This window comes from Temnothorax nylanderi, unplaced genomic scaffold (genome assembly GCF_030848795.1).
Source record: "Temnothorax nylanderi isolate EJ_2023f unplaced genomic scaffold, tnyl_v1.0 TNYL_tig0229_pilon, whole genome shotgun sequence".
In the NCBI taxonomy this organism is placed as follows: domain Eukaryota; kingdom Metazoa; phylum Arthropoda; class Insecta; order Hymenoptera; family Formicidae; genus Temnothorax; species Temnothorax nylanderi.
This window is the reverse complement of record NW_027249291.1, coordinates 281,480-301,398: the sequence shown is the minus strand read 5'-3', so window position 1 is coordinate 301,398 and position 19,919 is coordinate 281,480. Positions and strand designations below refer to the sequence as shown.

Below are 19,919 nucleotides of genomic sequence, written 5' to 3'. Positions count from 1 at the left end.
GAATGCGAAACATTTGACAGCCAAGAAAGTATAACCTCCTGTTTTCGACTGTAAGCCACCCCAATTGTCGCCTGACGGAGCAATATGTTCGTCACGCTTGAGATCAAATATAAAGCGAATGCAACAATTCACAAGTCTCTGTAATATGGTGTTCAATTCTCCAGTCAAACCGTGATAGACTAGGCAGCAGTAGTCAATGTGCGGCATAATTAAAGCTAATACCAGCCTTATCCTTAACCTAGTGGACAAGGAGTTTTTGTTAAACTTAAGCTTGTACAAAGAATAATGCACTTTTTGAGAGACATGCAAGATATGTTTTTTCCAAGATAGGTTAGTCGTAAAATTACGCCCAAATTCTTAGCTTCGTTAACAAAGGGTAAAGGCGTATGGTTTACAATAATAGAAGGTAGACAATGGAGGTCAATATCATTGACATAAGCCTGACTACCAAAAATAAGTACCTTTGATTTTGCAGGATTGAGCTTAAGACCATTCAACGTAGCATAATCAAAAATAGCATTCGCATCCCTTGAAATCAACTCAAGACCATGAAGAATGTCGGCGCGAGTACATTGTAGATATATTTGTACATCATCAGCGAATATCATATGATAAACAAAAGACAGGAATCCACCTATATCATTGATATAAAGAGCAAATAAAAGTGGGCCAAGTACAGAGCCCTGAGGGACACCAGTCGACGTGAAAAGCCGCTCAGAAAAGTTACCCTCATTATCGAACACAGCTTGAGAGCGGCCAGTCAGGTAAGAAAAAATCCACGCGAGAACCTCATCAGAAAAACCGATTTCTTTCAGTTTGATAAGCAAACGAAGATGTGGGACCGTGTCAAACGCTTTACTAAAGTCGAACAGAATCATGATTGTAATGAGTCTTTTATCAATTCCCATTCTAATGTCATCACAGACACGTAAAAGAGCAGATTGCGTATTGAAACCGGAACGATACGCAGACTGTCTGGGATTAAGCAGGTTATGTTCATTCAAATAGTCAGTGATTTGTGAGGCCACCATGCGTTCAAGAATTTTTGACATTTCAGGAAGGTTAGCAATAGGTCGCGTATCAGACGGTGACAGTGGAGTGCGAATCTTTGAGAGTGGGCGAATCAACGCACGTTTCCATGATGAAGGAAATATGGAAGCTTCAAGTGAACGATTAAAAAGAGGAATGAGCCACTGAGAATAACGGGCCAAGCAATGCGAAGAACATAAAGCGGGATGCCATCATAGCCAGACGCGTAGGAGTGAAGAGGTCCATTAAAGATGAGCTTATAAACCGAGTCAAGCTGTATAGTAGAGAAAACAAATTCAGGACGTTGAGAAGTACAAGAAACTGAGGTGATGGCAGAGATAAAGTCGGCATATGTGCAAGGCAATAACGTACCAGACACAGAGACATAGTAAGAGTTAAGTTGATCAGGTGTGAAAAAGCGGAGAGGAGAAACAGACGTAGATTTAACTAGTCCCAAACGAGCAAGTTCTCTCCACATTTTAGCAGAATCAGTAATATTGGCAAGGGAAGCCAAGTGAAACTCACTTTTAGCACGTTTTATGTCATTGTTAAGCTGGTTGCGAAAATGACGGTATCTAGCATAGCCCAGTAGACTGCTTGAACGCCTGGCCTGCTTGTACAACTGATTGCGAGTACGGAGCCGGGATCTCAGTTCGTCCGTAAGCCATCGAACAGGAGGCTTCCTGATCACGGATGCACGAGCAGGAGCAAATACATCAAGTGCTTCAAGTAAGGTACCAGACAGCCAGGCGCAAAGCTCGTCAACATTAGAAGGGAAGCCAGCCAGAGTCTGAACGTTGACAGCAATAGCATCAAGATGTTCAAGGAACGCAGAGGCGTCAATGCTCCTGTAACCACGTCGCAGAATAGATTGATCCAAGTCAAGCTTACGATCAAGTGAGTACGACAATTCAAGTAAATCATGACCTGCGATGAATGGACTCAAGGATTTGGCATATGCAAGAACCTTATCACTATCATCAACAACTAGAACATCCAGCCACGAGTCAGAAGTAGCTGTATGAAAAGTAGCATCAGAGTTGACGATGGTCAAGGATAAGCCAGACATTAGCTCGCGCAAGTAGTTCGCCTCATAACAGTCGGTCAAAAGATTGCAATTTAGATCGCCGCCAATTATAATATTTTTATATATATGAGAGACACCAGTAAGTGATTCAACAAATTCATTTAAAAGACTGCCCTTAGGTCTCCTATATACTGACACGAACAACACTGCTTCATCACTCGGCAACCGAATTTCAATCATAATATATTCCGGAGCATTAAACTCAATCCCGATAGAGGTTGCAATTAACCTGACTTTTAATGAATCATGCACGTAGCAAGCAACGCCGCCGCCCACACGCCCCACCCGGTCATGACGAACCAGAAAGTAGCCATCCAAAGCCACAAGATCGTCCGACACACCCGCATGAAGCCACGTTTCAGATACAGAAATTATGTGATGAGAATTAGTACTAAAATGTAAGCGAATAAAGTCGATATGCCCACGAAGGGAATTGGCGTTAAACTGCGCAATGCGAAGCGAAGAAGGATTACATGCAGAGTCATGTCGGACGATCGAAGGCAACGGACGAGCCAGCGAGACGCGTCAGACCAGTTTAGCGAGATCAGCATCAGAGTCAATGCAGATAATGGGCTGTCCGTCGGAAGACCTTACGCATATATGGCCATTTTTAACCCAGACGAACTTATAGGCGTTCTCCCTGGCAATACGCTTGACTCGCTGTAGCAAGTCATACGTGCACTTAGGGAGCAGTACATTTACGTATACATATCGATCGGAACCAGCATCACATATATCACGCTGTTTGAGAGCACCCTTTTCACGCTTTTTAGAAATTATTGCATCACACACAGTACTAGAAGCAAGAGTGACAATCATCGAACTCGACGCTGCAGTCACCTTGGAACTGCCCTGAGTAGCAGCCGGTACTCTGTTGACCATTCTCACGCCAAGAACATGACTAGCCAAGTGAGGTACATTTAATGCTGCGAGCACATTTTCAGAGAGTTTCACAGGAGTAATGGATGTCGTCGACGGCAAGCCGGAAACAATAAGTTCATTACACAAATGAGCGTCGTGAGCTGGCCGAGCAGACTTCAGTTCATGGATCTCACGAACGAGATTAGCATTGTCTAACTCTAATTGCGCGATACGCCGACTATTTTCAGCTACAGTATCAGTAAGACGATTTAAGTGACTAAGTTTGTCACTGATTTCTTTATTAGTGCGTTGCTGACTGTCAATAAACACAGACAGCTTCGAATCTGACTTTTCCATGAAAGCAGTCAGCTTCGCATCCGACCTTTCCATGAAAGCAGTCAGCCTCGCATCCGACTTATCCATCCGCTCAATCAACTCACGCAAAAGCTCATTCGTAGAGTCATGTGCAGCACCGCTCGCAATATCGCGCGTAATAAGATGCGCATGCGCGCCGGAGTGCGCGGCACCGACAGCAACAGACGCGGCGTCTCCCTGAACGGCGGCAGGAGAAAACGTACGGCGTTCGTCCCTAGTGATCGACATATTCGACAGCTGAAATTTGCAACAGTCACCAGCAGCTCTCGTGACTAAGTACGATTTGACACAACCCGGATGAAACTCCCTAGCGCATACACTACAGGAGACGGATTGACCAGCAATTGTTTTGGTACACTTGATGCATACCCGCTCACGCTGCATGAGTATCGCAGAATAAACTATGTAACTATAAGCTAGTTACAAGAGCGTAAGGTTCGCAACAGTGACACTGGACACAAAATCAAAATCACCACGGGTGTCACGCTATAACCAATCAGGCAAGGCTGCTCATGCAGATCACAGCAGGCACCACTCAGATAGCTGCATACACACGTCCGACCCGAGGAGAGTAAGCGCAGGAAAAGCAGATCGACCACGCATGCGCAGCAGGAGTCGACGTCTTTCACGGGTAACTCCAAGAATACCACGATGATTCCAAGAACAAGGTTAGGATAAGAATGAAGCTTGTCACGAAAATACTCGGAATTAGGTGGCAATATCCGAGAAAGCGAATGAGGCGCGTGACAAGCAAACAAAAGACTTGCTTAAATCTGCAACAAAAAGGCCCGGAGGCAACTCACGGCAGAAACAGATCAACTCAAAGCAGGAGCAGGAATACAGCGTGACACAACCAATACTTACGAGAGAGAGAGAGGGGGAGAGAGAGAGAGAGAGGGGGGGAGAGAGAGAGAGAGGGGGGGAGAGAGAGAAAGGGGGGAGAGAGAGAGGGGGGGAGAGAGAGAGAGGGGGGAGAGAGAGAGAGAGAGGGGGGGGGAGAGAGAGGGAGAGGGGGAGAGAGAGGGAGAGGGGAGAGAGAGAGAGGGGGAGAGAGAGAGGGGGAGAGAGCGAGGGGGAGAGAGAGGGGGGAGAGAGTGGGGAGAGAGAGGGGGGAGAGAGATGAGGGGGGAAGAGAGAGAGCGGGGGGAGAGAGAGAGGGGGGAGAGACGAGAGAGGGGGAGAGAGAGAAAGGGGAGAGAGAGAGAGAGGGGGGGTGTGAGAGAGAGAGAAGGGGGGAGAGAGAGGGGGGAGAGAGAGGGGGAGAGAGAGAGGGGGGAGAGGGGAGAGATGAGGGGGAGAGAGGGGGGAGAGAGGGGGGAGAGAGGGGGAGGAGGGAGGGAGAGGGGGAGGGAAGGGGGGAGGATGAGGGGGGGAGAGAGGGGAAGAGAGGGGGGAGAGGGGGGGAGAGGGGGGGAGAGGGGGGAGAGGGGGAGGAGGGGAGAGAGGGGGTGAGAGAGGGGGAGAGAGAGTGGGAGAGGGGGAGAGAGGGGGGAGAGGGAGAGAGAGGGGGAGAGAGGGGGGAGAGGGGAGAGAGAGGGGGAGAGAGGGGGGGAGAGAAAGAGAGAGAGAGAGAGAGAGAGAGAGAGAGAGTAATTAATTGTGTGTGTTACAGATAACTTAGGAAAGATGGAATTTAGAGGAAAATTTACAATGGAGAAGGAGGCGATGGAAAGGATGGTGAAGGATTAGATGTGGGAGATAATGAGAGAGGTCAAGGAGGGTATTAAGAGAAGAGACGAGGAAATAAAGGATCAGAGAGAGGAGATAGAAAGCTTGAAAAGAAAGGTGGATAGGTTGAAGCAGAGCGCGGGAAAAAGAAAGAGACGATAGCGAGGAGAGTAGGGGTAAGTCAGAGGGGAAGAAATGGTGGGCAGAGGATTACGAGTGGAACGAGGATGAGAAAAGGAAGAAGAATGTGATCATAAGGGTCGAGAGAGAGAGAGAGAGATGGATTGGAAAGGGAACGAATTGGGAGAAGGTAAAGGAGCTATTTGCGGATGGATTAAAGGTAAGGGTAGAGGTAAAAGAGGTGAGCGTGATAGGACAGAGGGGGGATTGGATGACGGTGTTAGTTAAGATGGGAAGCGAGGAGGATAAACGGAGGGTTTTGGAGGCGAGGAGAAAGGAAGGGAACAGGTGTAAGGTTAAAATGGATGAGGACAAGACAGTAGAGATGAGGATAAGAGAAAGAGAGGAGAAAGAAAAGAGAAAAGAAAGGAGAGAGGAGGAAGGCGGGAGACCAAAAAGGACTACGGACGAGGAGATCGCGAGGAAAATGGAGGAGAAGCTATTGATGGATACGGACGAGGACGAGGACCATAAGAAGAATTGATGTAAAAAAACAGTTTAAGAAGAATTGATGTAAAGAAACAGTTTGATGTAAAGGGTTGGGTACGTCCCTGTAAAACGCCATATGTTATGTAAAGGTTTGGGTACGTTCCTCAAAAACGCCCTTTAAGGCCCCTTTGGGGCAAATAAAGTACTCATTCTAATCTAAAATCTAAATCTATTAATTTTTTAAGCTTCCATTTCCATTAAATAGTTACTTTATAACTGTAAAAGTCACAACAAAATTCCTGTTTGTAATTTGACAATTTTGAAAATTAAAATATTATATAATAGAAACATTTTCAGTACTACATCCGCTCATTTATTAAACAAGAAGTTAAATTAAGCAACTAATTAAATTATTAATATTAAATATTAATACAATAAGATATTTGTATTTACATTTATCAAAATAAAAAATAAGTTTAATTATGAAAATAAATATTAATAATTGGACTTATTAAAAATTAAATAATTTGTTCAGATATTGCGCTCGAATTCTTTTCGCGTTTTACAACGTCCGATCGTTTCACATTAGATGGCGCGACGCGCGAGTCGCCACTCTCAAAGAGCCCCCGCCTCCTTCCTCACTCGTTAGATGTCATAACCGCACTTGCTTGCGTTTCTTCGAACGTGTCGAGTCCGTTACCTCTTTCTTGACGGATTGATCGTTGCGGCGCGTGTTCTGGAGACCAACCGAGCGAGAGTCCCCTTATGAAAAAGTACACTCAACTTTGATGGTTAACACCCAAATTGAGAGTTAACACTCAAATTGAGAGTTAACACTCGGGTGTAAGTTTAGTGTTTGTCATCAAAGTTAAGTGTCAACACTTAAATTTAGGTGTAGATTGAGTGTTAACCATTAAGGTTTAGGAAAATTGTAGGTTTAATCTTCAATGATGAGTGTTTATTGGGAGTTTATTCTCAATGATAAGTGTAGGTTGGGGATTAAGCCTCAATGTTTAGTGTAGGTTGGAGATTGATCCACATCGTTGGATGTACAACGCCCGATCGTTTCACATTAGATGGCGCGACGCGCGAGTCGCTACTCTCAAAGAGCCTCGTTAGGTGTCATGGCCGCACTTGCTTGCGTTTCTTCGAACGTGTCGAGTCCGTTATCTCTTTCTTGACGGATTGATCGTTGCGGCGCGTGTTCTGGAGACCAACCGAGCGAGAGTCGGATTACCAGGGAGAGCTCACCGCCAGGAAAGGGAGAGCTGCGGCAGCTAGCGTCCGAGATCGAGGGAGGATCGAGGCGAGGAGTCCGGTTCAGCGAGCGGAGCCCTTAAGAGATTCTCATTGGGACGCCATATTTGTTACTTTCATTTGAGGGTTTATATTTTTAGCGTTTATACCGTCATTTTTAAGGATTAACCATTAATTGAAGGTTAACTATCACTTGAAGGTTAACCATCATCCAAAGAAAAACCCTTAAAGTTGGGTGTAATTTTGGACCGCCAATTGAAGATTAACCTTCAAATGATGGTTAACCTTCAATTGACGGTCCGAAATCACACCCAACTTTAAGGGTTTTTCTATGGTGTTTTTTTAACAGTTAACACCAAAAGTTGAGTGTATTTTTCCATAAGGGACCTGATTACAATATTTGTTTAAACAAAAATACTGCAGTTTATATATACAAAATGATACCCAATTGCACTAGGGACAACATGTAGGAACAATATCGTGCAAATAGAACAAAGATTTAAAGCCTAGAAAAAAAGATTTTCACTAAGGCAGCTTTATTAATGCAAAGGCACATGCAGGTTGACAGAATGAGCAGTATTGCGTGTAGCGAGAGATGGCGCAGCAATCGGACAAGGACAGATGCATTTCGTTAGACAAGGGCAGATATAGGCCGGTAATATAGAAAATGATAGAAAACGAATTAGAACGGAATTAAAAATGTTCGACATTATCGACATCGAGGAAGTTCGGCCTTCACTATAGGATCCCCTTAAGGGGTGTTTTGGTGTTGCATAAAACGATTTTCGGTTCCCTTTTCGGGGGGGCGTTCGTTTTTTTCCTGTTCTAGGTCGCTCCCCCCTCGGAGGGGGAGCAATTTTTTCTTCCTATGAGTTCGTCGGATCGTTCCGACACGCAGCTTCCTCATGATAGCTCCCGCTCGGACGACGAGTTTCAGAATCTGGCAACGAAGAGATTAAAGACTAGTTTTATCGAACAAGATTTTGACGCAGCTGCCAAGAAACTAATACTAGAAAGAAATTCGGACTCGAGCTGGAGTGTAGTGGGCAATCGAAGATCTCAATCGTCGAGAAAACAGAAGGAAGATGAACTATTAAAACTACGTAATTTGTGTGTGGACGAGAGTCTCCCTGTAAATGATAATGAGATGGAGATTGATGAAGATTCCTCCCGTAGAAATAATGACGAAGATCGCGAACTTTTCATAAACAAAGCGATCCAATTAGATTTTAATAAACTGTTGTGCCGTACCTTGGATCGCAGGGTCGGCACGGAGTTCTTTTGGATCCGCCGGGAGGAAGGAGAATAACTCAGCCAGTTTCTTGGTCGAACGATGTTTAATAAAGTTATTATTTGAATGATACAGATATCTTCTTATTTCGCTGCCCTGACTTGCGGGCGTTCACAATATATTAGGTTACGTTCGGTCGTGCGCGATATAGCCTTTCGTTCTAGACTGCCCGCCGCTTCTTGGAAGGGCGGGCTTTTATCTCCTCGCGCATTAGCTTCCGCGATGCTGACTTAGCTGTCAGCGCTTTTGCTTCCGGGTGAGTGACCTGGATGCCGTTTGCAAAACCCGGAATGCCACCTCAGGTGAGTTTGGCAAGATCCGGAAGTAGCGTTGACAGCTAGGTGTTGCAATTAGGGAGCGGTGACTTTCGCCACACAACATCCCTCCCCCCCGTGGAAAAAGAAAACTGAGGTATGAAGTTTTCGTCACTGCTTCCTTTTTCCATGGAAGTTACATCGTATTACAGCTTATTTTCCTAGTTGTTTGCGGAAGTCGCGTCGTGTGTCTTCCCTTGTTCTTTTCTTTATTATCCACATGATCGTTACCACAATTACATTGGCATTTTTACATATATCTGAGCCCCGCATGGTGCGTGCGCGGTTATGGAATACGTGGGGTAATTTATTATGTCGCATACAAGTTTTGTGTCGATGTGTGTACATTATCTAGGTCGCTTTCTTTTAGTGCAAAGTTACGGTTTTCTTTATCTATCGCAAGGGGGGTATGTGTGGTTTTAGATATTACAAATATGTTTTTATTATCGTATACCGGAAAGGGCGTTCTGCGTACAATTTCGTAGTTAGGATACCCCAGGTAGCAAGATGTCGTCAATATAACGTCATTTTTAAGTCATTAACATGACGAAACTGACGTCATAAAAGACGTTAAAAACGAAGTCATAATGACGGCTATAAGTCACAGACCGATGACCTGATACTTATGACGTCAAAATCACGGTACAACTATGTCGAGAAACGTACGTCATTTCACGAATATTATTTAATATAAAAATACTATCATACAACATTTATTATGGCTGCGTTCGGTTTGGGCGCTCACGCGCTGTAAGCATCGCTCTATCTTCGTTTGATATTCGATGTGCAACGAAGATAGAATGATGCTTACAGCGCGTGAACGCCCAAACCGAACGCAGCGTTTATCTATTTTAAATGTTTAATATATTTATTATGCATTATGCTAAGGAAATAAGGATTTAACGGATTTGATGGCTTGGAGAGTAATATAAACCATTTAGAAGCCTCTGAGTATTGGTTCCTGCAAATCTTCGTTTATAAATATGTATTACGTAGCACATTTTTTAAATGTTTCTATTTTTATGTGGCATTTTTACTTAAAATAAACTTGTAAGAAATTACATCGCATCTTTACTTAACACATCACAGAAAATAAACTGGTCAGAAATTACATGACATTTGTATTTTATTATTATAGCAAATGAACTTATACATATATAGAATTATATATAAGTTAAGTTACATTTATCATCGCAGAAAATAAACTTATATAGTCAATTATACGTACATATATATGCATATATCATAAAAAAATATAATTATTTGTGTGTTTAATTTAAAAACATAAAAATGCATTGCACATTATTACTACACATAAATAACAAAAAATATAATTTGCTTCTAATTTAAGTGTTTAGGAGTAACACAGTATAATCAACTTACTACTTTTTAGAAATATAGATATTCATATGAAAACGACATAAAAATGAAAATTAAAATAACAAAATATACATTGAAAATATATAGATAATAGAAAACGCAAACTTTGTTAAGTAACGTACTAAAGAAAAATAATTACGCATTGCTATGAACTATAGGAAAGCACACCCATTTGTTTTTGAATGGAAGTAGCATAACTTTAGCCATAATGCTATCAATAGGCCAAACCTATAAATTTAGTGATAATTGATCCAGAATATAAATATTTAACAATTTGGAATCAATTGGGTAATTATAAAAAGTATCGTAAAATTGGAACTCCTTTCCTAGCAAAAATGTTGTGTTTTCTGAATTTAGAATAATATTGTCAATTCGAATAACTTTATTTTCTTTTGTAAGAAAATATGAATCTGGTAAAGAATAGCTACTTATAGAAAACATACAGTCTTTAAATTTAATTTTTTTATATTGTTTATAAACTAGTACTCTATGAAGCAAAGGACCTTCTATATGTTCCATAAAATGTATTAATGACATTTCTTCAGTTATTTGTACGCCTAAAAGTGAAGTTTCATGCAATCTGTTACAAATTTGTTGAAGTGGTTTATGAGGTGATCTAACTAAGGCTTTAACTTCAGCAAAATAATTTTCGAATGGAAATGCGGAAAACACGTCCAAAGGCCCATATTTCTGAACTTCATCAGGCAAATGACAGAGTGCATGTACATTGTATACAAGAAATTCCACTCCGTAAATTTTTTTACTGTGATTTACGAAAAGATTTAATAAGTTACGTGTAAAATCAAGGCCAAATTGTAAAATATATTTTTCAGATAAGAGTATCGTTATTGCACAATTCAGTAATGCAAAATGTTCATATACAGCTAAGTCAAGTACATCTTTTAAAATAAGTGGACCCAAATATACTAAAAAAGTTCTCAACTCGGTAGCTTTCCATAGTTGCAATTTATTTAAACTACGAGGTTTTCTATTAAATTCAACCGGTATAAATGATTTTAACGAAATTAAGTGATCCGACATCATGTTAACCAGACGACTACGCAATCTTAGTCTTATATTAGTATTTCGAGTGATACCAATCTATATACATAAAATTTTTCTCATTACACCCAAACATACATCATGCATGTAATCTATTGGACAAATAGAGACCATTCCAATATTTAACTTTAATAATGGAGAATTACCCATATGATGTTCTTCATCTTCTTGCAAAAGAAATGATGTATCTGTCCGAAGTTTTGCATTTGTACTAAGATATACTACTCGACCATGAAATTCTCCATTTTCTGTGCATTTATCACATGCGTGGTATCCTCCGTGAGATTTAATACATTTTATGTATGCTCTTGCAGGTGCATCACATATTATACTGTGAATTTTAATAAGATATCTTCTATTGTTAAAATTAAATCCATTTTGTAATAAATCTGAAAGTTCGTTCACAAAATCATCTAAATATTTATCAAGAGGTTTGGGTTTAGCATTTCCACAAAATATACCTACAATGAATGGTTTACTTTTAATATTTTTTACTAAACATGAGATTGGCCATATTTGTATATTATTACTATGAAATAAAGGCACACCATCAAAATTAAAACTTAAATCAATTGTGTTATTTAAACAATATTTTACTGAAAAAATATTTTCTAACCCAGACTTTATACCAAGATGGCAATATTCGCCATTATCTAATTGTTTAACAACTATAGATTTAGGTGTTTTCAATAAGGTTTTAGCATTTACAGACAATTTGGGATGTGATGGAACCAGAATATGCAAAAGACTATTGATAGCAGTATGAGAAATTTTAAATTTTGTAGACCATTCTGCTAAAGCTGCTTTTAAATCAAAAACATGTGTGCTTTCTAACTCAAAATTATTCGCTGCAAATTGAAAATTATGAAAATCAGAACATTCTTCGGATATATCAAGTACGCTATTAGCTGTATAACTGTCGTCATCGAGTACATTATTTAAATGTAGAGAAGGGAGATTATCATTATCTTCATGTAAAGCAAATTTTGCATCATCTTTTACATCTTGAGAATTAATATTGAAATTATCAAAACATGAACTAGCCTTTCTAGTACTTAAAACATTATGTGATTGCTTCGCATTGTTAGAACACAAACTTATTTCATTACATATACTTAGAACATCATGTCTGATACGTCGGTAAAATTGACGCTTTCCTACTTGGTCCTTCCTTTTTAACATTTTAAAAATATTCAAATACTGCATATATTAAAAAATAATATAAAATACTAACTTCTGTTTTTAAAGAGATTTAAACAGTATTTCTTTTATTTTTTTTATGTACTCGCTGTGGAGCATGTTTCAATCCTACTTTTATTTTTTTGTTGTTCTCGTTGTGGAGCATGTTTTAACCATACTTTTATAGCATCTTCAACATCCTTCTCTGAAGATTGTGATTCACATATTTTAATAGCTCCTAAAAGTTATAATTATAATAAGAAAAAAATCACTTTAAAATATAACAGAATATAACATGTTATTAATGTAATTTTTTAAGATCTTTAAAAGAATATTAACAAATTTAAATTTGATGAAACAAGTTTAAAACACACAGGCATAAAATTGACTATATTTATTTAATTTATTTAATTTGCCTATGTTGTATAAAAAGTAGTTTAAAATTTATAATATTGCAAATACTTACTTATAATACATTTACATAAATGTAATTTGCTAAATGCAAATTTTTTTCTATTGCCTATAAAATTATATTGGCACGCTAAGTTGTCAGTAAAGATAGTTCTCAATATTCGATTTGTTCGAGAAATTATATTAGTGCCTCCTAAAGAAGTTAAATAGGAACTCTAAAAAAATATTAAGTTTTATGAAGTATAAAACACAAAAAAGTTGAACATAGAATAAAATTAGGATCTATTTAATCTATACTCATATCTATGTATATTGTATTTATTTATATTTTTCAAATACTACAGAAGCGGGCTAATTTTTATATTTTATTATTATATTTTTATTGTTAAGAAATATTATTGTAAAATTTACTAAGTTTATACCTAAACCATCTAAGAACAAAATATATCTATTAATTATAGCAGAGACCATAATAAAAACAATAACCCTATTCTCTCTCTCTCTCTCTCTCTCTCTCTCTCTCTCTCTCTCTCTCTCTCTCTCTCTCTCTCTCTCTCTCTCTCTCTCTCTCTCTCTCTCTCTCTCTCTCTCTCTCTCTCTCTCTCTCTCTCTCTCTCTCTCTCTCTCTCTCTCTCTCACTCTCTCTCTCTCTCTCTCTCTCTCTCTCTCTCTCTCTCTCTCTCTCTCTCTCTCTCTCTCTCTCCTCTCTCTCTCTCTCTCTCTCTCTCTCTCTCTCTCTCCTCTCTCTCTCTCTCTCTCTCTCCTCTCCCTCTCCTCTCCCTCTCCTCTCCCTTCTCCTCTCCCTCTCCCTCTCCCTCTCTCCCTCTCCCTCTCCCTCTCCCTCTCCCTCTCCCTCTCCCTCTCCCTCTCCCTCTCCCTCTCCCTCTCCCTCTCCCTCTCCCTCTCCCTCTCCCTCTCCCTCTCCCTCTCCTCTCCCTCTCCCTCTCCCTCTCCCTCTCCCTCTCCCTCTCCCTCTCCCTCTCCCTCTCCCTCTCCCTCTCCCTCTCCCTCTCCCTCTCCCTCTCCCTCTTCCTCTTCCTCTCCCTCTCCCTCTCCCTCTCCCTCTCCCCCTCCCCCTCCCCCTCCCCCTCCCCCTCCCCCTCCCCCTCCCCCAAATTTTATCTGGGTGATAAAAAAGAACGTTTTTAAAAATATTTTTAAAAGATTCTTAAAATATTCTTAAAAATGTTACCACAAAAGGTTTTTAAACCATTTTAAAATATTCCTAAAACCATTTTAAAATGTTTCTTGCAATATTTTTATAGAAATATTTAGAAATATTTTTTGAAAACATTTTGTGCTGTATGGGTAAGTTATAGTACTATATTTTATAGTACAATTATTCTTATAATATTTCTGCAATGTTGTTCAACGAAATGTTGCAATTGTCTTTACAACATTACATTGCAACTTGTAACGTTCCTGCAATGTCTTGCAAGCTTCTATGCTGTATGGGTCTGTTTTAATTAAGAAAAACTCAAAAAATGAAAATAAAATTGTCGTGTACCAAATTTGGTCTTAAAATGACGTCTAATTCATGTCCTTTTCATGACGTCATACTTTCATATCCACAATAGAACGCCAAATACACGTCATATAAAGGACATATGACGTCGTGGACGAAATATGACCTTAAATTGACGTCAATAAAACCATGTGTGCTACCTGGGATATTTACATGGGAAGTATATCACCAATAAGAAATAAAAATATTTTTTAAATATTTTGAAACAAGATTATGATACAATAAATATGTAGATTCGAATTAATATTTTAAAAATGTATTTCAAATATTTAAGAAAATTTTATCTGGGTAATAAAAAAGAACGTTTTTAAAAATATTTTTAAAAGATTCTTAAAATATTCTTAAAAATGTTACCACAAAAGGTTTTTAAACCATTTTAAAATATTCCTAAAACCATTTTAAAATGTTTCTCGCAATATTTTTATAGAAATATTTAGAAATATTTTTTGAAAACGTTTTGTGCTGTATGGGATCACTACATAAATATTATTTTACTTCCTCATCTCGAGAATTTAACTCAAAATAATCTAACAACATTGTTACTCGTTCTACAGCAGATCTTATCGCATCATTATTAATGTTATTATCGATTATTACACTATGTTCGTTTGGTAAATGAACTGGTAAACGAAATATAGCGTGACTCTTTTCTTGCAAAGGTTTACTTAAAATGCGCCAACATGCTTCCACTGGTCCGACATAACGAGCTTCGATAAAATCTTGAATTTCGTCATGAATTATCGTTTTATCTGTATTTTCTCCAATAATTACACATGCAGCATCATGACCTTTATAAATATATTTATACAAATATTTTACAGATCGTATACTCAAAACTATTTCAACATTAATATGGCTATTAAATAAAAGCAAGAGCATTGGATTAAACGGAACAATGTATCGGTTATCAACAACGTATCGTCCAGGTCTTTCGTACAGCAATCCATTATTTCTTCGATGATATTGAGGATATCCATCTTTATCCATAATCGTCTCAGGTCGAAATAATTTTGGAAAGTGTTTTGAACATTTATAATTTATTAAACACCAATTTCCACATGGTCCATGAATCATGTTTCATTACAACACTATATAAATTTTCATTTTCATTAGGATCAGGAATTTCTGCGGAAATGTATCTATCAACTGTTTCAGAATTTAATATTTTACAGTTTTGTTTTAATGTAATTAACAAATGTATATGCGGTAATCCACGTTTTTGAAATTTTATCACATAAACGTATGCGAGAATTTCACCAAAAAATTTTTGTCTAACAATAATATCAATTAAATAATCCTTTTTTATATTAAATACACGAGCGCATATATCTGGTCTATCTGCAGGTTGTTGATTCGGAAGTAAATTCTCTTTAATTTCACGCCAATTTGGATTACAAGTCATGGTAAGGAAGATATCTGGTTTTCCATATTTTCGAACAATAGCCATCGCATCTTGATAATGTTGTAACATATTACGCGGTGAACCTATAAATGTTGATGGAAGTATAATCATTTTTCCAATATGAGCATCGCTATTATTGGCAACGTTTGCTAAATAATCAATTAATCCTTGATAAATCTCAGCTCGCAATTGTTTTTGAGTCTGTTTACAATAATTAATTCGATCTTTTTCAATTTTTACATAACTATATCTACAAGCCATTGCTGAAATAATCGTCTTCCCATGACAAAAATATTAAAAATTATCACGTATAGTTATCCGATATTTTACGTATGCAGCTCTATTTACGTTTGTTACTATTTCTTCGTTGTAAATTACTATGCCAACCTTGATTACCGTATGGATAGTATAATGGATAAATCAATGGTTCTACATTTGGAGCCATTGTATTGACTTGTTGTAATGTTTTATTTTTATTAAAAATTGTCACGTAAGTTTCCGGAATTTCACCATCTGCTGTAAAAGACAACTGCAACTTCATTTACCTTTTGAACATTGTACCGACCACGATCAATGCCTCTTTTTGTTAAAAATCCTAAATTGTAAATCACGTATACTGTTATTTCCAGCTGTTTGCTGTTGCATTTGAATCTTTTCGTGCATCATTTGATAAGATTGTGCAAAAATGTTATTCGTACGCATTATATTATCTATTTAATATAAAATTTCTTCATCAAGATTCGAATTTTGATGTAACCGACACTCTGTCGCTTCATTATTATCTACAATAAAGAGTTGACCATAACTTGGCATTTCGTTAGATGCGGGATACAATGCAGTATTAATTTGATAATAGATTTGTCCTTGAATTTTAAAACAATAAGGTCCACGTCTTTGTGCACTAAAATCTGATATATTCGCATTAAATGACGCGAATGAAAATGTATTATTATATCCACGAATACGATAGTAAAAATGTTTTGATTTTGGATGATTTCCAGTAAACAATTCATAAAGTTCATGCGGAGGTTGAGGTAAAGGATTTAATTCAACAGACCCATGACTACAACAATCATTAAACGAATTACCTTTATTAGCTACTTTTTCAGAATTAAAATGTTTTGCACCGCAATGTTCGCAATATAAATTCATTTCTCCTATGTAATGTTCTATAATATTTTGTAATTGAATAATGTGAGATGTATTAACATCCGTGTATCCTTTTCTTAAAGCTCGTGTTCTTTTAGTCCACTTTACTTTTCTATTTCTATTAATTACATTAGAAAGAATTGATTTTGAATCTATTATTTTATCATTTGTTACATTACATTGTGATGGCACTTCATGTGAAATAATTAAATCTTTAAATGTGTTATTATTTAAATTCATTAATCTATTTGATGTGCTAGGTATTGAAGAAATAATATTGTTACTTAGTAAAGTTTCCTCAGTTAATGTTATGAGTATTCTGAGATATTTCAATATCATTATCAACATTAAACCATTTTATACTACCATTTGTCGCAATAACTTTATTACTATTTTCTATTGTAGAAAAATTACTATTTTCTGTTGTAGAAAAATTAGTAATAGTTGATATATTAATTGCTTGTGATATGGTAAAAGGTGTTTTATTTATTTCATGTACTATATTTTCAAATGAATTGGAAGAAATATGAGAATCTATTACTATTTTCGAAAAACTTGTAGAAGCTTGGGTTATATTTGGATAAATCTGACTTATATTTGATGAAGATAAGCAATCTTTCTTAATTATCAATCGTTTTGCTTCTCGTCTTTCAGCCTGAGATTTTACTTTTCTTTCTCGTTTATTACGTTGAAATTCTTCTTCTTCTTCAACTGTTCGAACTACTTTTCTGCGAGGCATAGTTAATTATTATTTAAGTAATTTTAATTTAGTTATGTAAAAACAGTTTTAATATATATTTAAATGTTGAAAATTAATTTTAATTTTGTTATAAAATTAATTTAATTTAGACTCAAAATTAATTTTTCAAGTGTAAATATCAATTTCAATTTAGCATTTTAATATTTTCTGTATGAATATAAAACAAATTATAATAACTTTCTTAAAATTATATATTAGTATATTTTTATTTCAGTTTTACATTAATTTAAAAAATTAAAAGCAATTTTAATTTAATAATTCGAATAAAAATCAATTTTAATCAGATAAATAAAATTAAAGCAAATTTAAATGTAAGTCAAAACCAATTTCAATCCAATAATTCCAATAAAATTAAATTTGAATCCAACAATTCAAATTAAAGCAAATTTTAATCCAATTTAGAGACAATTTCAAATTAGTAATTCAAATTAAAGCTAATTTTAATCTAATAATTTAAATAAAAATCAATTTTAATCCACCAATTTAAATTTAAGTGAAAAAATTTTAATTTAACAGTTTAAATCAACATCAATTTCAATCTAATAAATCCAAATCAAAGTCAATTTTAATTAAATAATCCAAATCAAAGTCAATTTCAATCCAACAATTTAAATAAAATTCAATTTTAATTCAATAAGTTAAAGAAAGTTAATTTTTATTTGACAGTCTAAATTAAAATCAATTTCAATTCAATAATTCAAGTCAAAATCAATTTTAATCTAATAAATCAAATTTAATTTTAATTAAACAATCCAAGTCAAAACTAATTTCCATGCAATAATCTAAGTGAAAAAATCAATTTTTAACCTAATAATTTAAATAGAAATTAATTTTAATCCAATAATTTTAATTAAAGTAAATTCTAATCTAAATTAAGAACAATTTTAATCTTAGTTAAAATCAATTTTACTTCAATTATTCAAGTCAATTTTAATCTAACAAATTAAAAACAATTTCAATCTCATAATTCAAGTCAAAGTCAATTTTAATATAAAAATTTAAGTAAAACTTAATTTCAATCTAATAATTTAAATTTAAGTCAATTTCAATTCAACAATATAAATCAAAGTCAATTCAAAAATATTCCAAGTCAAAACTAATTTCAATTAAATGGTCCAAGTTAAAGTTAATTTTTTATAGTCCAAGTCTTAAATAGTCCAAGTCAAAACCAATTTTTTAATTAAATAGTCCAAGTCAAAACCAATTTCTATCTAAGTTAAAATTAATTTTAATCCAAGTCAAAGTCAATTTTAATCCAAGTCAAACCCAATTTCAATCAAAATGAAAGTTAATTTCAATTAAGTCAAAGTTAATTTCAATCCAAGTCAAAGTCAATTTCAATCCAAATCAAAATTAATATTAATTAAAGTCAAAGCCAATTTTAATCAAAGTCAAAACCAATTTCAATTCAAGTCAAAGTTAATTTCAATTCAAGTTAAAGCCAATTTCAATTCAAGTTAAAGCCAATTTCAATTTAAGTCAAAGCCAATTTCAATTCAAATCAAAGCCAATTTTAATTCAAGTCAAAGCCAATTTTAATTCAAGTCAAAGCCAATTTCAATCCAAGTCAAAGCCAATTTTAAATCAAGTCAAAACCAATGTTATTTTTATTTTATTTTTATTTTTATTATACAAGTCAAGGCAATATAAGTATATATAAATAATTCGAGAATATGTTTCCCTTCAAATTGGGAGATATTTTTTAAGAGGAGAATAGTTACACCTTCACCAAAAATATCAGCGAATGGAACTGAAAAATAAAAAAAAAGAACAAATATATTAATAAATATTCTATGAAATAGACAAAACTTTCTATAAAATATATTGCATTTCTATTTTAACCCTTTTATAAGAAAGATAAAATTAAGATTATAAAAATCTGCGACTTACAAGGAGATGTCACTAGTGACTTTTTATCGATTTTTATCTCTTTTTGCTTCTTTATTAAGGAAGCTTTGTTTTCGTAAACCTCATATATGGACCTTCGATCACGTATGAAGCTGGGTCTAATTAACCAATTCTTAAAAATAGAGATAGAAAAGACCGAAAGAAAAGTTTTTTTTAGTTTTCGATGTCAATGTGTTCAGAATGTTCTAAAACGTCAAAAAATCGCATTTTTTTAAATGTGTGGTGTGCGTGTGCGTATGTGTGGTGTGCGTGTGTGCGTGTGTGTGCATATGTGTGTGTGTGTGTGTGTGTGTGTGTGTGTGTAGATTCCCTTTAATCACATATAAAGCTGAGTTTAATTAACCAAATCTTAAAGAATTATATATGAAATAGGAGTAGAAAAAACTGAAAAATATAATAGAATTATAAATAGCTCGATATCTCAAAAGCGGAAATTAGAGCTACTACAGATATTTCTCAAAAAATTCAAAATTTTATTTAAAAAATGAATCTCTTTACCAATTCTCGCTCAATTAAATACCAACTTTCCTTTAATGATAGGGGAGACCGGGGCAAACTCGACACAATTTTTTCAATGGCAATTTTCAACAATTAATTAAAATTTTCAAACAAATCCAATGGTACACAATTAAAGAGTGTTCCTTCAGGTACA

The 19,919-nt window shown here is 35.8% G+C and overlaps 1 long non-coding RNA gene across 1 annotated transcript; it reads left to right on the top strand.

The window, feature by feature from the left end:
• Positions 1-666: 666 nt before the first annotated feature.
• LOC139779521 (uncharacterized) lies at positions 667-5,851 on the top strand. Its single transcript, XR_011719913.1, has 2 exons — positions 667-764; positions 4,965-5,851. It is a non-coding gene; the product is annotated as an uncharacterized lncRNA (long non-coding RNA).
• Positions 5,852-19,919: the final 14,068 nt, after the last annotated feature.